We start from the raw sequence: 6,562 nt of genomic DNA, 5'->3' as shown, positions 1-6,562 counted from the left end.
TGCAGATAGTCCAAAATTGTCCCTGATGGAATTGATGGAATGAGCAAGTCCATCAAGGTTGATGATCACCCCCATATTGCTTTTAGGCTGTACAGTGTTTTTCTAGTTCAGCTCATCTCACTCAGCATCAATTTATGCAAATCCCTCCTGGCTTTCCTGAATTCCCATCCCTCCTAGTTTCTAATAGAACAATAGTGTTCCATAACATGCATATACCACAATTTGTTAAGCCATTCCCTAACTGAAGGACATATGCTTAATTTCCAATTCTTTGCCACCACAAACAGGGCTGCTATGAATATTTCCGTACAAGTGATGTTTTTTACCACTTTTCATAATCTCTTCAGGGTATAGACCCAGTAGTGATATTGCTGGATCAAAGGGTATGCACATTTTTGTTGCCATAGTTTGTGGCCATAATTGCAAATTGGTCTCCTGAAAGGTTGGATGAATTCACAGCTCCACCAACAATGCATTAGTGTCCCAGTTTTCCCACATCCTTTGTAACATTGATTATTGTCCTTTCTGGTCATATTGACCAGTCTGAGAGATGTGAGGAGATACCTCAGGGATGCTTTAATTTGAATTTTTCTAATAAGTAGCGATTTAGAGCATTTTTTCATATGATTCTGGATCATTTTGATTTCCTCTCCTGTAAATTGCCTTTGCATGTATCCTTTGACCATTTTTCAATTGGGGAATGGCTTGTTTTTTTATTGACTCAGTTCTCCATATATTTTAGAATTAAGTCCTTTGTCAGAAATACTAGTTGCAAAAATTGTTTTCCAATTTACTACATTTCTTTTGATCATGATTACAGTGGTTTTGTCTATGCATAAGCTTTTTAATTTAACGTAATCAAAATTATCTAGTTTGTTTTTAATGATGTTTTCCATTTCTTCCTTGGTCATAAACTTCTTACCTTTCCATAGATCTGACAGATATACTACTCCTTGATCTTCTAATTTGCTTATACTATTTTTTATGTCCAAATCTTGCATCCATTTTGATCTTATCTTGTTGTAGAATGTAAGGTGTTGGTCTATTCCAAGTTTCTTCCATACTAACTTCCAATTTTTCCAACAGTTTTCATCAAAGAGAGTGTTATCCCAATAGTTGGACTCTTTGGGTTTATAAAACAGCAGATTACTATAATCATTTACTTCTATTGCACCTAGTCTCTTCCACTCATCCACCACTCTATTTCTTAGCGAATACCAGACAGTTTGATGATTGATGCATTATAATATAATTTCAGATCTGGTAAGACTAAGCCTCCTTCTTTTGTACTTTTTTCATTGAATCCCTGGAAATTCTTGACTTTTTATTTCTCCATATGAATTTATTTACAATTTTTTTTCTAACTCATAAAAGTAATTTTTCAGAATTTTGATCGGTAGGGCACTAAACAAGTAGTTAGTTTTGGTAGAATTATCATTTTTATCAACCTATCCATGAGCAGTTGATGGTTGCCCAGTTATTTAAACCTGATTATATTTGTGTGAGAAGTGTTTTGCAATTGTTTTCAAAAAGTTTTTGACTCTGGCTGGGCAGGTAGACTCCTAGATATTTATATTGTCTGAGATTACTTTGAATGGAATTTCTCTTTCTAGCTCTTTCTGCTGTATTTTACTAGTCACATATAGAAATGCTGAGGATTTATGAGGGTTTATTTTATATCCTGCAACTTTGCTAAAGTTGCTAATTATTTCTAGTAGTTTTTTAGATGATTTTTTGGGATTCTCTAGGTATACCATCATGTCATCTGCAAAGAGTGAGAGTTTTGTCTCTTCCTTCCCAATTCTAATTCCTTCAATTTGTTTTTCTTCTCTTATTGCTGAAGCTAACATTTCTAATATAATATTGAATAGTAGTGGTGATAATGGGCACCCTTGTTTCACTACTGATCTTATTGGGAATGCCTCTAGTCTCTCCCCATTGAATATAATGCTTGTTGATGGTTTCAGATAGATACTGTTTATTATTCTAAGGAACAATCCATGTATTCCTACACTCTCTAGTGTTTTTAGTAGGAATGGGTGCTGTGCTTTGTCAAAAGCTTTTTCAGCATCTACTGATATAATCATATGATTTCTGATAGATTTCTTATTGATATAATTAATTATACTAACAGTTTCCCCAATATTGAACCAACCCTGCATTCCTGGGATAAATCTTACTTGATCATCAGCATTTCTATAACCCAGCAGTGAGAAATAGAAAGAGAAATTCCATTTAAAATAACTGCAGAAAACATAAAATACAGGGAAGTGAAAATACCAAGAAAAATCTATGAACTATATGAATAAAACATCAAAACACTTGAATGAATAAAATCAGAACTAAACTATTAGAGAAATATGAATTGATCATTAGTAGACTAAGCCAATATAAGAAAAAATAAAAATTCTCCCCAAATTAATTTACCTATTGAGTTCCACAATAATTAACTAACAAAATTATTTTTAAAAAATTTAAGAAGAACAAAATTGATCTGAAAGAACAAAAAATCAATAACATCTAAAGCATCAATGAACAAAATAACAAAGAAGTTGACTTAGACGAACCAGATATAAAAATTTATTACAAAGTAGTAATCATCAAAAGAATATAGTACTGTGAAAGAATTAGAGTGGACAAACAGCAGACTAGATTAGGAATTCGATACATAATAATAATAATAATAAATTGTCAAAGTAAACTAGTGTTTGACAAATGCCAATCCAAGTTTTTGGGAGCAAAATTTAGTGTGGGACAAAAATTTCAGGGAAAATTGAAAAGTAGTTTGTCAGATATTAGATATAGTACAATGATTTACATCCATTTGCCACATTAAGGTAAACATTGGCATATTTAGAAATAAAGTGTTATATTCATAAGTAAATTAGGGAAATATAGGAGGTTTTACCTATTAGATTTTGAAAAAAGGAAGAATTTATGACCAAACAAAAATGTAGAATATTCTGGGATAAAAAATGGAGAATTTTGTTTGTAATAAATTTAAAAAAACATTGATGTGCAAAATCAATGAGACCATGATTAGATGAAACAGAGAAAATAAAAGGAAAAAAATGCAATGGATTTCTGATAAAAGCATCATTTCTCAAATATATAGAGAACTAAGCAAAATTTTTAAAAATGTAAATCATTCCCCAAATAACAAATGGTCAAAGGATATGAACAAGCAGTTTTCAGCAGAGTAAACCAAGGCTATGAGCAATTAAAAGAAAAAATGTTCCAAATAATTATTGTTTAAAGAAATACAACTTAAAACAACTTTGAGCTAAAAAAACCTTAAACCTCTCAGATTGCTTAATATATCAGAAGAGTAAAATGAGAATGTTAGAGGGGATATAGAAAAGTTTAATAAAGCAGTAGCAGGCCCTTGGTGGAGTTGTGACCTGATCCAACTGTTTTGTATTACAATTTGAAACTGTGTCGAAAGTGCTATAAAACAGTTCCAACCCTTTGAACCATCAAAGCCACTACTAGGTCTGCATCCCAAAGAGATCAAAGAAAAAGGAGACTTCTCATGTACAAAGTATTTATAGCAGTTGTTTTTTTTTCTTTTGTGTGTGTGTGTTGTGTGTGAGACAGAGACAGAGAGATGAAAAAATGTGGAAATTCAAAGGGTGCTTATCAACTGAGCAATGGCTAAACAGATTGTGATAGAATATTATTGTCCTGTAAGAAATGAATAAGATAGTTTCAGAAAAAAACTTGAGAAGATTCATATGAACCGATTCTAAGTGAATTGAGCAGAACTAGGCAAACACTGTATACACAATAGTAACAGCACTGGATGTTGATCAACCATGATGGATTCAGATCCTTTCAGCAGTTCATGATCAAAGATTTTAAGAGACTCGTGATATAAAAAGCCATCCATTTTCAGAGGGAAAAATGTGGAATCTGAATCCAGAACAAAGAAAACCACGCTCACTTTTAAAAACATATTTTATGGTTGTTTTTCTCTTCATTTCTTATTTTTTCTTTCATAACATGACTAATATAGAAATATGTTAAACATAATTGTACTTGTATGATCTATATTAGGTTACTCACAGTCATGGGGAAGCGGGAGGAAGGGAAGAAGGTAGGAAAATACGGAACTTTTGAAAAGCTTACAAAAAAGATGAATGTTGAAAACTATCTTTTTGTGTAATTTAAAAATAAAATGAAATAGTTTTCAAAAATTATGACAAAAGTAAAAAGACAAATGTCAGAGGGTCTATGGAAAATTTGAAAAAAGTAACATATTCTTACTGGATTTGTGAAATGATCCAACTTCTTGGTAGTCGATTAGGAACTATTGTCAATTGCTATTAAAATTGTGCAAGTACTTTGAACCAGCAAAATTACTAATTGCTCTGTGTCCCAAAGAGATGAAAGAAAAAGAAATATAGAAATATAGCTGTTGTTGTTTTGTTTGTTTTGTGTGTGTGTGTGTGTGTGTGTGTGTGTGAGATGACAAATATTTGTAACCTGAATGGGTGTTTATCAACTGAGGAATGTCTAAATGATGGAATGCTTTGATGGAGTACTATATACTTTGATGGAATACTATAAGGAATGATAAGCGAGATGCTTTCAGAAAAAAACCTGAGAAAATTTATAGGAATGAAGGCAAAGGAAATGAGAGGAGTCAGGAGATAATTGTACTAAGTAATAAAAATATTGTTCAACAGTCATATGGGAATAACTTTACTTAACTATTCTCAGCTTCATAATAATAGAATAAAATTCTGGGGAATTTTATGACTAAAAATGCTCTCCACTTCCAGAGAAATAACTGAAGGAGTCTGAATTCAGATCAAAACATACTTTTTATTTATTTCCTTATTTTTTTTTCTTGGTCTTTGTTCTTTTTTGCTGAAAGTCTAATATGGAAATATCTCTTGTATGACTAACTGAACATGTATAATCTATAAGGAAGTGCAAGGAATGGGTGGGGGATGGAGGAAAAAGGCAATTTGGAAAATTCTAAAAACTATCAAGACAAATGTAGTTTTTGTGTAAATAAGAAGAAATAAACTAAAAATATTCTAAAAAAACTAAGACATTATTTTAAAGATCAGTAATCTGAGATTCCCCAGAGGAGAAATTACTTATGCAAAGTCAAACAAACAGTAGGTGACATATGAAAATTCAATATACTTATCTTTCTATTCTAAATGAGGTATCATCAGCTTAAAAAGTCTGGAAGTAATTTGTTTCTTAAGGCCAATGGTATAGAAATTTATTTTTTTCTTTTTAATATAAAAAAGTTCTATTAAAAATTTTTCAAGCTCTCCAGTTCAAACAGATCAAAAAAAGCACCTCAGGGTAAATGAAGAGCACAAAAATAAACAAGAACACAGGACAGTGGTCCTTCTGGGACAACCAGAGAACATCAGAAGAAAGATTCTCGGAACAAGAATAGGGAGTGAAGTGTAAATCCTGAAACAGAAAGAGAAAAACTCTAGGGAAATCCAGGTTGGGAGAAGCCTCTGTTTCAGTCATAAGAGCTCTCACCTCTATGACAGATGGGGCAGTTGGTTCCTGAGTAGAAAATGGGCAAGTCTGCTGATAAGGTTCACCAACACAACTCTGCTGCCAAGGCAAGGTCCTGGGCAAAGGAGCAAGCATACATCCAATGAGAGCAGAAGCTGGGACCATGGAATGCTTCTGGCTCTGGACACTTGAAGGAGAACCAAACTTTTCAGTCTTAGTTACAAATCAGATGAAGAACTGAGGTTTATAACCACTGGAAGGTCCTCAGGGAGTAAAACCATTACCAGGACAGTCTGAGGAGGGGCCCCACCTTAAACTTGGAGGATGAATGGAGTACAGAATAATTGGATTTCCTGAAAGTTAAAATAAAAAAAAAAGGATCTTGATACAATAATATAAGAAATAAAGAAAATTTTATTGAAGTGTTAGAATTAGGAGAAGAATAGAAATAGAAAAAAAAATCACTGAGCACCACCTAAAAGAAATTCCAGGAAGAAAACTTATAGGAATAGTATAGAGAAGATCTAAAACCCCCAGATTAAGTAGAAAATATCAAGAGCAACAAAAGGGAAAAAGAAATTTAAATAGGATAGAACCATATTTGAATTACAGAAGCTCTTGCAGCAGCTACTTTAAAGGCTTGCAGGTCTTAGAGCACTACATGTTGAACAGCAAAAGAACAGGGATTGCAGTTGGAAATGTCATATCCAGAAAAATTAAGGAAAATCCTGAATGGGGGTCAAAAAGGACATTCACTGAATTGCCAGACTTTCAGGATCTTTTTTTTTTTTGCAAAAAGATATAAACTCATTTATTTATTTGTTTTTTCAGTCATATTCACATGTATATATTTCTTAACAAAATTCCTTCTACCCTCCCTTCCCTGTCCCCTCCCCTCAGCAGTGAACAGTCATGATAGCATTGTATATAGACATTTTTGATGGATGTGTTTACAGATTCATCATTTTTGGTATGAGGAATTAGGATTAAGGGAAAGAGATACATGAGATAATTTTTATAGTGTTCATCAGATCCTGAAGGATTTTTTGTTTTGTTTTGTTTTTCTTCC

The sequence above is a fragment of the Macrotis lagotis genome, chromosome 4, assembly GCF_037893015.1.
Source record: "Macrotis lagotis isolate mMagLag1 chromosome 4, bilby.v1.9.chrom.fasta, whole genome shotgun sequence".
Classification (NCBI taxonomy): Eukaryota; Metazoa; Chordata; class Mammalia; order Peramelemorphia; family Peramelidae; genus Macrotis; species Macrotis lagotis.
This window is presented reverse-complemented; position numbering follows the sequence as displayed.